Source organism: Oreochromis niloticus, linkage group LG11 (assembly GCF_001858045.2).
Source record: "Oreochromis niloticus isolate F11D_XX linkage group LG11, O_niloticus_UMD_NMBU, whole genome shotgun sequence".
In the NCBI taxonomy this organism is placed as follows: Eukaryota; Metazoa; Chordata; class Actinopteri; order Cichliformes; family Cichlidae; genus Oreochromis; species Oreochromis niloticus.
Window position 1 is genome coordinate 11334998 of NC_031976.2, and position 14760 is coordinate 11349757.

At 39.5% G+C, this 14760-nt stretch overlaps 1 long non-coding RNA gene across 1 annotated transcript; it reads right to left on the minus strand.

The window, feature by feature from the left end:
• Positions 1–3828: 3828 nt before the first annotated feature.
• On the minus strand, positions 3829–11748 carry LOC109204175 (uncharacterized). The gene is made up of 3 exons (XR_002063734.2): positions 11658–11748; positions 6975–7060; positions 3829–4053 (listed from the first exon to the last, which is right to left on the minus strand). It is a non-coding gene; the product is annotated as an uncharacterized LOC109204175 (long non-coding RNA).
• Positions 11749–14760: the final 3012 nt, after the last annotated feature.

The following is a 14760-nucleotide window of genomic DNA, read 5'->3' on the forward strand; positions in this document are numbered from 1 at the left end:
TTTTTTAAAAATCGTTTATAAAAAGTCACAATAAAAGATGAAAGTTTGGCGGTTTGACAGAGGCATAATTTTATACTTTAAATGTCCAGTGGACACAAACTGAAGACATGGAGTTACCTGAGCATGACTGATACACCGAGAAATGCTCATATAGCATTAGTGCCGTCTCCCTGGCATGCTAAGAATTCCAACGTCATATCAATTAAGAGGGTGAGGCATGGCAACATTGTCGAGTGCTTGTTCAGAGCCAACTGGGCTGTCACCCTGTTAAACCACAATTGCTGGCACATGTAGAGATTTAAAAGCATTAACTTCAGTGTGTAGGCCTGAAAACCACTTCCTCTGCCAGAGTTATGCCCCTCAGCTGTGGACGTCCAAGATAGGTACACTCAGGACTGTATATGTCTGAAGTTTTGCAACACTGATAATCTGGAACTTGTTACAGTAAATGCTCTCAGTAATTCATCTGTTTCTTTCAAAGACTAAGTCCAAACGCTGCTTAGAGAGAGATAAGATGCAGCTATTGCCCAGCAACATCAGTTTGCTGGTGACTGTAACAGAGCGTGCGAGAAAAGTAAGGTTTCTGATCATTAATATAGCAGAAAGATTGGAGCGGAGGGTCTGCAGTATGCAGTCCTGACTATGCAGAACATATTGTAGTCAGACTACAACACTTCCTCAAAGAATAAACTTCTTCTCTCAGACATATCAGTTTGCGTTTGTTTGACATAGCAATCGCAGCTCACTGTATAGCTAACCCCAATGATTTATATACAATAGACTTGTAAGAGAAACGAGGTGGGTTGGGTTTGCTTTTTAGAATATGAACCTTTTTGTGCACATCTTGTAGGCATCAGCTTCTACGAGAGCCAACAGTCACACTATGTTCTTCTTCTCCCTGTCTCGGTGCTCCAGTTGGTTACAAGATAATCACAGAAAGTCGCACTACCACAAAGTAGATTATGAAGAACAATGGATTCCAGCAAAGGGCAAAAAAACAACCAGACAACACAGAAAAGATGAGAAACAGCCAAGGAACATGGGAAGAACCACAAGTAAATAAATAAATAAAGTAACATCAGTTTGTTTTTACAGAACCATAGTGGAACATTTTTCCTGACTACAGTTTAAAATAAATCTCTGATTACCTATTATTATCATTTTTATTATTATCCGTGTATGGTGTCAATAAAGACAACCTTTAAGTGTGAAATAAATGTTAGCAGGTTTCTTCTTAAATGGCTATATCAGCTCTGGAATGTGTTAAATTCCACATTATGGTGATAGCGTCTCTAATCATTGTATCACAGTCAATCATGATATGTATATAAAACCTTCTGCTCACGTGGGAGGGTACATGTGTGTCTCTCAACCAACAACCCTGGGAGTTTGAGGGTCCTGTGCAGTATCTAAGCTCATGTGAGGACTTCACTCGTACAGACAGAGACCTCAGAAGTCCTGTTCTGACCACCTGCACTCATGTATAACACTTGTATATACTCCTCGCAAGTGCTTTTACTCAGCCAGTTCGAGTCTGAGCAGTCATAACCGTGCAATTATGGTTTTCACTGCAATGTTCAAACTGTCTGCGCAATACTTCATTTTATGTACATACAATAGTGTCAAACTAAATCAATCAATCAAAAAAAATTAAAGCAGCACCATCAGTACTGCTGCCATTGAGTGAAAGTTTAGTTTAGGTCATTAGTGAAACATTTAGACAGACAGCACTGGCATGAATGATTACACTGAACTAACTGAGCCCCGGACGAAGAATGTGAGTGGTGGTTGGTGAGACAGTCTAATTGATGTTAAATGGAAAAGAAGAAAAAAAAGTTCAAATATGTTGTAGACAGAGCTTCCATACATCACACCAGATTCCCTTACATCCCCTTCTTTGTTTAACTTTGGGGGAAATAAATCCCATTGCTTTCTCTGGCTTTCATAACTCAAGCAAAGCTGACTGATTTTTTTATTTATGTAATTTCTCTAAGTTTTTTTTCCCCCGATCATCAGTCTTGTTGCTGAATATTCTTTATACACTCATGTACCAACTGTATGAAATGTCAACATGGTATCTGATCTTACACATTTCACAAGTTCTAAAAACAAAGTTGTCTTTCACACACGTATTTTAATTTTACATGAAGAGATACCTGGCAGACACATGTACACTAGGCCATCTCTTTTAATTCAATAAAAGCCTATTTTCGTCTATCAGCTTGGCCACTTAAAGGAAAACATCACAGTGATAAAAGCATTTGCAAATGATTTAATGAGCTTTGTTCTTTGTTTGCTTTGACAGGTATATTAAATAGCTCTTAGAGACTGTTATCTATAAACACAGAGGTAGGCAGGGAAAACAACAGAACTTTATCTAATATGTTGTTTCACCTTGAATGAGAAACATTTTTCTAGCATCTAATTTGGTATATCTGGCTCCAATCAGGGATAATTCAGGCAAACGCAAATGGTTTCGTTTCCTAACATTTAAGATAAACAGCTCTTTGGCCTGGAGGGTCAGCCAAAATCTTGGAAAAAGAGGGGGAAAAAAAGAAAAACAAGAAAAATTCCTCAAGTTTTTTTTTCCTGTTGCTCTGGTTGAAACTTTTATTGCTATTGTGTGACTTCCTTTTGAGTTTGAGCACTTGCTTTCCCATCAGAATCAATTAAGGCTCAGAGAAAACAGCGCTGGGCAGCCAAACACAGTCCAGAGCTGATCTGTCAGAGTCTATGTCACTGGAGGCTTCTTTGGATTTATTTTAAACGATGCACACCACGGCCAATCATATACAATATATGATAGTATGCTAAAGTCTTGAGCCTGCCCTCATTTCTTTATTTTGCTTCCAAGAAGCCAGACTTTTGTGAAATCTTTAGAAGGCGTCTTGAACAATAGTTGGACTTTCGACCAATAAAGCAGTCCAGTGACCCATGACTCATCCAAATATAAAAAAGGCATCTAACTCAAGTGGTGAACCAGTGTTGGCTCTACACATAACAGACAAATTAGCAAAGGACCAATATTAAATTGTATCTTTAGGCACTTTGTTACTAGCACAAAAACACATCATTAGTTCCCATTTCTTTGGTTGAATCCATAAAAAAATGCCAAAGATACCACAGTTTGACAGGCATAAAATAGTACTTTGTAGCAACAAGTTCATTTCCAAAGAGCTATATGAGCCAAAAACTTAGCACACCACAAAAAAAGAGGGAAATTGGAAAGTGGAGGACAAAGGAAGAAATAGCAGGCCTAAAAAAGTACGTCTACAGCAGATGAACAGATTCTGAAAGTCGTGCCATCAAGAAACAGAAAAAAAGAAACAGCAAAGACCTGACAGATGCACCTGGGCCTTCAGCTGCTTCATCTACTGTTCACTGAAGCCTCATCAGAAATGGTCTCAATGGAAGGGAAGGGAAAAGAAAGAAGAGCTTTGAATGTCCTTCAAGAGGCCTGGAGAACTATTCCTGAAGGCTGCTTAAAGAAATTATAGGAAAGCTGCCTAAGAGAACTTAGACTGTGTTGAAGAATAAAGGTGATCATACTAAATATTGACTTTCATGCTCATTGGAATGGTACTGCCTGTTTTTTGCCTCATAACTGTAAAGCAATTTAAAGCATAACAGGAAGAGTAATTTGCCTGATTACAAAGAACTTTATAATCAGGGGCTATTGAATAACTCATCCACTGCCATCCACATCTACTACAGCTCATAAATATATCCAGGAAAAGCAGTGACCCAGAATGCTGCAATGTAGACAGACTGTGAGCTATGGAGATGAAATGTTTAAACCACAAATGATGTGTGTATGCCAGTTATACATGTGAATCACTTTTCATAACCTTTTCTTTAGTTAGAGGGCTCATTTCTGTTACTGTAGCAGTCCACAAGCCAGGAGTTTAAAGCCAAGATGTTTTCATGACCCTACGTCCCCATCTTCCCTTAGTCCAGGTTATACAAGTTTATGACCCTTGGATGAGCTGTGGAGCATAGGTTGGTGATGCCAGGCTGAGCTGTTGCTGTTATTCCTTCCACCAGACAGCACGGCTGTGCAAACACAGAGGCAAATGTTATTTCCTCAGAGACTAAAGCATAGGCCAATAATTGGTGCCAGAGAAATTAATCATAAATATTACTCAGATTTTGGAGGTTTTGATTTAAAGGTGGCAGGGCTTTAACCTTGTAATAAGATTGTTTTTCCCCATCAGCTCTTACATGATGCTAAGTTCAACCAGCCTAATCTTTAGTGTTGCACTGGGACTCACACAGTGCAATGAGAGCATTTGAATTCTGTGGATATTGTTGGCAACCACTTCAAGTTTTCTGTAAAGGACTGTCCTTCGTTTTCTAAATTTATTTGGCATTTTCATGATATTATTCTTAGGCGATAGGCAAAATAAAAGATGGACGTAGCCACCACGACATAACCCTCTGGTTAGCCTACTGCTACATCTTTAAGTACGAGAGAGCACCATTGGCTTTTTGACTGTTTCTAAGAGCATTTAACCACAGTAACAACTTTACAGACATTACTTAACTATACCTGAGCAGAAATGATCAAATGTTAGACTGTATATTTGAGAACAGATCACAAAGTCCTGTCTGCCAACCTTCATCTTCATCTCTGGCTGTTGGACCTTTATTGGCTACTATATATCCAATTTTCTGCCCTCTGGATACTGACAGAAGCAATCCTGAGCATGTATAAACAGTTTAATGCAGTATATTTAACAGTGCAGGGGATAAATAGACTGATATCAATGCTTGATCAATAAAAGCAGTAAAGAAGGAACAGTTATTATAATCAGCTAAGGCGCTATATGATGAAATACAGAGTTGATGTGATTGACATATTGGTGTTCCTAATTTCGATGAACTTTTACTGTGTAAACAAAACAAAAAATATTTACATTTACAAACATTTGCGTTTACTCATTAGCTTGTAAACCTGCAGCTTAGGTTAGATTCAATAAGTGGGGCAAAGTAGTGTAAAGACAGAACGCTCAGAATGATTAGCAGAATGATCTGCTAATGCTTATTTTCAATAGGGGCTAATGCATTCCACCAAGAGAAGCACAAAAACAATCAGATCAAATCTAACAAATAAAATAACACGGATCGGTTATTCCACCATATAAACCTGAAAACCATGCAAAAATGAACCTATAGGAATTGTAGCAGACAAAACATTACTATCTGTCAGAATCTGACCCAGCTGCGTGATAATAAAGTTACCAGTTCCAAGACGTAACTGTGCAAATCACTTTTTTTAGCCCCAGCCGATTGATTAAGGCTGCAGGTTTTTATTAAAGTCAGTATCAGTATTGTGACATTCAGAGACTAATTGCACACACTTGGGATTCATCCGAGACTCATCCATTGATGCACGTTCATTGCTGCACTAAGTATGACCTTAAACCAGGAAATCATCTGCTGAGAAAGAAAACTAAGGTCCATTTCCCCACTTACACTTCTATGCATCCTGAAATCTTTCACAACCAGAGGAGCTTCACCCCGCTGGTTGTTTCTCAGATCTAACTTTTGACTTGTAAAATAGGGTCAAAATGGGTGAACAGGTGCACAGCAGCTTGAGGTACTTTTACCAGACTGGGATGATAAAAACAGAGCAGGCAGACAAACTTTTGGACTGTTTTTTGTAAAGGCTGTGTCCACTTTTATCCGGTTTTTGGCCTTCTGGAGATATCATGAAGGTGTAGAGTCTGATTGTGTCCCCAACCCAAGATATTCCTAGTCAACTTGTAGTTGTTGGTTAAATTAACAATGTTTTATTGTGTAATCATTAACTACTTTTTAATAAGAAAATGCCAAAATCATTCTTCCAGACGACACCATTTAAGGTAAAACACCAGTGCAGCGAGTGCGGAGCAGAGTTCACCAGATGAACGTTATCAGTCAGGAGGATAAACAAAGAGACAAGCTTAAGTCCGGTTAGATGGACTTCTCCATCTCTCAGCTGATAAGAAAGATGGGAGTGGAGGCGGCTGCGATCATTACACACATGAACTCCCCATCCCACCAGGGAAGTAAGGACGAACACTTGGCGTTTGGTGATTTCAATAGGAGGCATGCACTATGTTTTGCAATTTTATTCAGAAGTACTCTTGACATGTCACAATTTGACCCTTACTTTGGACTTTATGAAGGCAAGAGGTGCCATGATGATAGAAATATGGCGTCTCAAATGCTTTGTGTGGTTTTAAGAACACTGAGCAGGTAGAGAAATTTACCGAATAAAAGTAAAATCACACCTAACTGCAGACATTGCCGTGTCCTGTTTCTGAAAACTTGGTTCTGAGGCACTAATTTGAAGATTTGCGTAGTCTGCTGTTTATTCAGAAGAAATGGTTGTCCATTTCATGTTGTTTTACATCCTGCAGCCAAAGTGGGTTGCTTAAAGCTTAAAGTAAGCAAACTGTGTGTTGGGTAGCAATTAAATGCACATTAGCTGACAGATATTTGTTTACACCAGCTGTTAGCCTTGTGAAGACAGAATTTCAGCTTCCACATATAAACACAGATGAGCAGGTTGGTTATCTCACTTTCCATCAGGTTAGCCATCCATGGATCCAAATAAATCGCCTCTCCATCACACACTGAAGGAGGTCTCAGACATGTCTGGATTTGGGACTTTGCTAATAGGACATACACTGAGCAAGTTTTATAAACAGACAAAGAATTGTGTATTTTGTTTATGCTGAGAAAACAGGCTTAGATGATGAGCGATGGAAAGTATTCTGTGCTGAAATGAGGGACAATGTGAAAAGAATTCTGGGTTATGTCCTCATAAACTGAGCTTAGGATAGCCCAAACCAGCCCAGTGTGTCTGACTGTATTCTCCAAATTGTTCCAGTAAAAATAAATCAGCTACAACTTCCTACTTCTCACATTGGAAATGTGCGTGTGTTGTTCGCTTCTACTCTTTGCTGAGTTACCTCCTTGTTGTTTACCTTGAGATGAAGTACTGAGAGCCGGGTCATCAGTGTCCCACTTCTTCATCAATCATCCTATGCCTCCATCCATGCATCCATCGGCTCTGGAAAAACACTCACACTCCTCAGATTCTGGGGTGCAGTCATATGTGCAACAACAACATGATGCTGCAAGAACGCACACATTCCTCAAATTCCTCTGAATTTGTGTGTTTGTGTGAAAGTTTGTGTGGGGACAGAGGGGGAAAGAATAAAAGCAATTAAACGTGGTGAGTATGAACAGTTGTCAATGCAGAGGAGAGTAAAAGAAAAGAGGAAACTGTATTTTATAATCAGGAAAAGAGGTTGAGATAAGCCGCTTTTAAGGAGGCGAGGTGAGGAAAGCAGAGGAAGGGTAAAAAAGAAAAGGGAGAGGAGGAGGGGGAGAAATGTGAGAGGAGAGCTAGAGGGGAGTTAATGCCTATCAAACAAACAAATCTCACACTCTCACACCTGTGCCACGGTCCTGTGTGGGTTCTCTTTGCATTTATACCCATTATGAAATTGAAATGAAGCTATACTCACATAATCCTCAGAGGTTATTTCACTGGTTAACTTTCACATTGCTATCATCTGGTTTTTAGCCTTAACTAGCTGTTTGGCTCACAAACCCTTTTAGCCAAATACAGGCATGTCTCAGAAACTACTCGGGTCTTTTTTTCCCCCCCTCCAGTGTTATATTAATGTTTTGGTGTGAGGTAGTGTTGCTTTTATTAAGTCAGGCCAGGGCTTTCTGGGATTTTACGTGTGGTCATGACACAAATCACCTAGAAGCCTGTCAGTGAGCTGTAACGTCAAGTCCAAAATATATAAAAACACTGATCACTATGCAGATAGGCCGTGCAGACGGACAGATGAAAAGCAGCCAAACATTTGTGGATAATTGTTTGAGAAGATTTGTGAAAATGAGCTGTGCAGCAGAAAGGTGTTAATTAAAAGACAAAAATCTTCAGGGGAAAAGATTTTTATCTTTTTAAGCACCTGTCTGTCTTACAAAAAATTTGACAAGTGTTTAAAAAAGGCTTCTTTGCAAGCGTACATTAAAGTAACCACACATGGACCTAAGAAAGCAGTTCCTTATAAAGTAGATGATAGAAATTACTTTTACTTTGCATGAACAAAGACATCTGCAAAACCTGACAAGCTTCAGATGTGATGAAACATGGAGGCTCATTCCTTGAATTTATCACACTGTGTTCTTGTAGCTCTTTATATAGTCACAAGAAAGGGGGAGAAAAGAGGAAAGTAGTTCTCTCCTTGAATGTCCGAGCTGATGTTTAAACCTCAATGTGTTCCAGCCGTGCAGAGCAAAGCAGAGACATCTCGATGTTTCCACTCAGAAATCCTATCCGCCTTTGTTTTAAGTACGTATGTGTGTGCACATGTGAACGAACATACATTCTGGTCATTTTTTTTCTCCTTCTCATGACCTTCTCTCTATAAGTCGGGTCTAATTCCAATTGCTCCACATCCTGTCTCCTCCTTTGTCGCGATCGACCAATCGCTCTCCCGTTTCAGGCCAGGAGATCCAGGAGAATGTATGCAATGCAATTATTTTTTACTGAAGCCCTTATTTTTTTCTTTTTTTTTCATTCCGCAAACAAAACAAGAACTAAAAACAGATGTAGTGGTTTGTTTTAGACATGCAAAGCAGCTGAAACCAACCCCAAGGAGGAGTGGGTGTGATATCCCATGAGTCTCTGGGGCCATGCACATTCTTTTGGCCGAGCCCAGATACTAACACTCACCTTCAATTACGCTCTATGACTAAGTGCAGTTCCATTGTAAACACATTGTTTCTTGTTTCCCAGATAAGACAAACATAAGGGACGCTATTATGTGGTCTTTTAATGCCACAGAGGATTGTGTGAATCGCTGTCTTTTTAGTGTACAGGACAGAGGAGAGACACAGCAGCAATTCTTAAAGCCTTCATGATTATGCGACCCATGTTGTTGTACTTACCTGGTGCATGTTTCAAATGACTAAAACACACAATTCAAAATATGTGGGCCTACTATAAATCATTATTATTCACTTTACCCTCTGTTCCACAAACTCACTATTTAAGTAAATAAATGTTACTAATTAATAATAATTATAATACAAATGTTATTATTTCTACTAATGAAGAAGTAAATTTGGATTTTATGAGTGTTCAGTTTTCAAAGATCAGCTGTTTTTTTTATGGCAATGGACATTAAATAGGACAATCATCTTCTAAAAACCCAGCTGCACTAAAATAAAAACTCAGTTTCACCAAGTGAAGCTGAAACAGCTCCAATCGTAGGCCTGATTCAGTAATACCACATAGACAGAGGATTTTGATGTTCTCATGACAGCTCTGTTTGGTGCTGCTGTCACACACTGACTGAGTCATCAACCAAAGAAAAATAATTATTTACAATCGGTCGGTACTTCTGCAGATCCACTTTTACTTCGTAAGCACTTGAAGGGGAAAACTTGTCTTGGTGAATGCTCACCAAGACGCCTGAAATCCTTAAACAACCAGGGAAAGCATTTTTTGAAACAATAACTGATATCTGGTCAATTTGCCTGTGGCTTCTGAATTACATGGGTCCCTCCTTGTATATGTAAGAAAAGCAATTCATCATAAATGCAGACATGTCTTGTATTACAGCCAGTTTTTTTATCCGTAAATAGGCTTTTCTTAACTTTTCCGTTCCTGTCATGCAACATTTTACAGTACTGTAAAATCCAAAAATGGGAAAAGATCAAAACTGGATGGTGACATATATAAAGAGCGTTGTTACCCAAACGATGAGTTTCTTTTAAATAGTAACGACTTTCAAAAAAGTTACCCTGAAGATAAAAACTGCTATGAGCTAATTTCAAAGTAGCAATATCACATGTCCTGTATGACTTTCTAAATTGGTCAATTGATGCAACATGTAAAGGAACAGTATCTGTAAATCTACACTGCTTCTCTGTTGCTGCATCACACGTTATGTGCATTAGGCTCTATTTCTCTAACAATGGCATAAAGATTCCAGGATCCCATGATGCATTAAGGCCACTAATAAGTAAGAAACTATTTCCTTCACTGTCTGAAATGCAAAAAACCAGATGGAAACTTTTCTGGACAACAAATTGAAAACACGTACCCATATATTATCCCTGTGTCCTGTTGAGAGATGAGTGGTGCTCACTGCACAATTTCAAATGACGAAACTTAGTATTTTTGTAATTGTAGGATATGTATTACCTATCCATTACTCTTGCTAATAATAGAAAAAGCGATGTCATGTTAAAAATCTCGTCCAGCAAGTTTTTTTCCCCTCCCTTTCTCTCTTCAAGCATCATGTCACGTCGCTGTGTGCTGTGTATTTGCATCTCTCCATGCTCTCACACTGGATATCTTGTTTAAAGTTCATACAAATGATTGAATGCTAAATAAACTTTAAAAAACCGCATTCAGGCAGCGAGATTTGTCTTGCGAACCTCCTTTCTATCACAACTCGGAGACAGAAATCAAGCAAAAAGCACGTGCATACAACTGAAATGTTTTGTAATCTGTCCACTTTCCACAGCTGTTTCCATACCGCTCTGACCACAAAGCCTCTTTGTGAAAAAATATAACAATTTGTCCATGCATCATACAATAAAACATGAAAAGGCACGCTCAAAATAATGACTGATTAAGGCTTTTCAGAAGCAGCACTTTCATGCTACGCGTGGGTCTTCTGGCTGATCAATACAACACTGAGCTGGACGGAGTGAAGAAGTCGTCATCTGGATCCAATGAGCTGCTTAGAGAAAGTCTGCTTGTTGAACTTGTTGAAGGGGCTTCCTGACAGAGTTACACAAACTCACTTCTCTGATTCTTCTGTTCTTTGTTCTGTCCCTCTTATTCATTTACCTTCCCGTGCCTTCTGCACACAGGTTCTTTCTGATCTATTGTACTCCATCCCCTTTCTCCTTTTTCTTCTTCAGTCGATCTCCCACTTTGAATGGAAAATGTGGTTCTAATCAGACACTTCGCTAAGCCAGTCTGTCTTGGCCAGACACTCTCAAAAGCACCTCACATTTGTCCTGAACTGGTTTTCAAACCCAGCTTGTAGTTTGGAAACACAGTATGAAGCTTTCTCTTTCAAAGCTGGTGGACTTTGATGTCCTTGAATGAAGTGTTTCTCCTTCAATCACCTTTTATGTATTTTGCCATTTCAGCCACTGGGGTTCTGCAAGTTCCTCCAATCGGTTCCTACTTTTTTGGATTACTGACAATCAGTGTTGAGATGTATTACACATTACTGATTACTTTTCCTAAAAGCAATGCAGTACTTCATTCAATTACCTCCCAGAGAATGTAATTTGTGAAACCATTTATTAGATTACTTTCGTGTTACTCTAACGAGGGCACACAAGGTGTTTCTTTAAGTTTTTATGCATGCATAAAAAGAGACAACACAAAGCAACGATGAAAGCCAGCTCAAAGAGACTTTAAAGCCACAGCCGTTCTACTTTAGAAACATGAACAGGTTGAGGGCTACAGTGCTGTAAGTCTGACTGCTCATCACTGTCTGTGTTAGCTGCTGAAGTTTGGGACCTTGCTGCTAGTCTGGGGTCAGCCTACATTCAGCTTTAGCATCACTCTGAGTTCTTTGCTAGCTCTGTGTTAGCATGCTGTCTGTGCAGATACTTACAAAGAGCCGAAGTTGTTTTAGCAGCATAATGCAATTCTTTCCATTCTGGAAACAGCTTGCATTTCCCCATCATGCTCCTGTCCTTTTAACAAAAACAAAACTAATGCCAGCATCTCCACTCCTCAAAAGGTGTAGACCGCTCCACCTTTTTTCCTCCTCTATGCAAATGAACTGAGTGAGCAGGAAGAAGGAGGAGTTTGGTTGATGTGGTTTTCTTTCTATTCACCTCACCAGGTAACTGGAGAGCTTTTGTAACACAAGCAACAACATAATTCTAACTGTAAAGCAATGCCTTACATTACTACAGTACTGCAAAATGTTATGTGGTTACTTTTGCTGGTTACACCCAACACAGTTGATATTAATACTAAAAAATAAAAAAGACAGCTGCATTTTGTATGCATTTTAAGCAACAAGAGGATTTAAAAATAATAATAATTTTAAGAAATTAGTAAAACTGGACTCGTGAGTACTAGTAATTTCATTCATTCCCCTCTGTTACTTTTACAAAAGACAAAAAAGCACAAAAACACGTACTACTGCAGCCAGAAAAAACACAACGAGCCAAAGAAAACAACACTGGGTTAACCCAGTGCCACACATGAGATCTATTAGTCAAAAAAAGAAATTGCACTTGACATCTCTGCTGCTGCGAACACAGCCATTGCTGGGTACATAATTGTTTCATTTATCGTTTTTACTGCCTTGTTACATGATTTTCATGGAGTTGCCTCTACAATGAGAAGCAGAAATCATCTTGAGATCTGTGAAGGCTTTCTGCTAGGAATTAGTGTGTGTGTGTTTCTATAACACAGTGGGTTAGTGGTTGGGTTTGGACAGGCAGGATCAGCTGTATCATGTAAAGCTCGCCAAACAATAAACTCACTGTTTTAATCTTGCTTCCAAAAATCCTTATGAGAAGGGCAGTCTTTCTCCCACATAGTGTGCTCTGTCATCACCTCATCCACTGCTGCATAAACGCTGGCTTAATTGGAAAAAAAAAATCCAACATGGGCAGCAATTTTCCCAAAGTCTCAAAACAAACCAAAAAAAAAATGTTTTGCTGACCAAAGAAGCCAAAACGCAGGAAAAAAAACCAACAACAACAGAAGTCCAAAATTTCTGACCAAGTAATCATCTCATACGCCTCAGTACCATCTTGCTGTCATCATGGTCTGGAGTCAGTTTATTAGATGTTCTTCACTTAAACCCTGAAAATGCTTCATTTATTCCTGCGGACCGGCATTCAACCCTTTCCTCCCTTCTTCCTTATTTAAGTAAAAATTAAAGGATTTATTTATTCTTCTCTTGTCACTTGTGTCTCTATGTTAGATTTGGGCATTTTTCTCATCTGCTTCACCTAGTGGGTAAAAGTGTCTTCAGGGCGTAGGAGGTTGCATTAAAAATTGCTTTTTTTGTATGTGTGGGTCTGTGTGTATGTGTGTGTGCAAAGCCGAGGTCAAGGGAGGCACATGGGAACGTCAGTCACGGTGAAAGAGCAAACTAATCTCCACCGTGGTTTGGCCTGATGAGGGCGTCGTGTAAACAGACTGTAATTAATGACAGAAATTGCTTCTTAATTCATGTTCTCTCCCACCGGTCTTTCTGCATCCTCAACCCGTCTCTTCATGGCTGTCTGGGGCTACCCATGTTAGTGCGTTTGCCTTATTTTCTGTCTGTCTGTCTTTGCAGGCCTCAGCACCCTTGTTCAGACCTAATCTGTCTGTCTGTCAGTGCCTGGTAATTGGAGCTGTTTAGGGGGTCATCCAGCCCAGGTGGGCGGGCTGGGGGAGTGTGTCTGCGTGTGTGTGTTTGTCTATGTGTGTGTTCATGTGTGCACTTGGGGACAGGAATGCGCGTCGGACTCAAAACCGCTGCTTCCCACGGCCGTCCCACCCGTGAGCCGTGCATGATAGGCATACTGAAGGGCACACGTCATGCCGAAGAATCCTACAGGTGCACTTGAACCTTAATTCCATTGTTCAAGTATATGCTAGATTCCTGTGGTAACTCACAACACTCCCTCATAGTTGTTTAGTGCAATTTTCCCAACACTATTCATAATTTCAATGATTCTTACCCCCTCCCTTGTTTTTCACTCTGATAGGAAATACAGAAACATTACCAAAATGCATCCTGTGCAGGTTAAGTGACTTCGATGTGATCTTCCAAGATGGAGCCGATCACAAATGCACTCCAGTACGTTTATTGTATTTGTCACTCTGGATCAGAGCTTCCAAATTGGATCAAGGGGTGTTACACTCAATAGAGCATGTGAGGTTTATCGTGATGGAAATTGGAGGGTATTTACACTATCAACATTGTTTCAAAGTTTGTGAGCCTCCTTTGCTTGTTTTTGTCAAGAAAACCTGTGCTGTGTTGAAATCGCTGATGGAAGTTCTTGATATTATTGTGCACACATGTAGTTTCAGGAAAGCCTTTCCCAGGGATTGTATGCCTCAGTTGAAATGTAATTATGTTGATAAGGCGCATATATAACAGAGAAATGTGGGGCAAGAAACACGTTCCTTTGACACTCCATATGGGAAATACTGGAAAAAGGAAGAAAAGTAAAGGAAGAAATGCTGTTTTTTTTATATACTGGATGTTAAAATATTTAAACATTATTTTCTATCTAAAGAAAAACACAACATTTAGCTGTACATATGTGTTAATGACTGAAAAAAGATTTTTAATTATATGTAAATTAAATGCCTTTGTAAATACAAAGCTTGCAACAGATCATCATGTCAGTAGCAACATTTTAATTAGCCTGTATGTAAGCTGAGGCAGACAGAAGTTCAAGTATGCTGACTTTGATCTATGCTGCTGAACACACAACAAAATCCCCGTGTTGCTGCCTCTTTCTCATCTTGCCTTTGGTGTTAAGATGAGAAAGCCCGGAGTTTACCAAACCAGCCCGGCACAATGGCAGTTTGTTGTTGCGCTGTCTCTATCCATCTGTCTGTGTGAGCAAGGTCGAGCTGCTGGTTCAGGAGAAGCCACCCATACTCTGCTGGAAAGAAATGATCATTTATCACCTGGTGATTCACGGGGATAAGGTTACCGGAGAAACGGGAGGGGGACGCTCAGTAGAATGAAG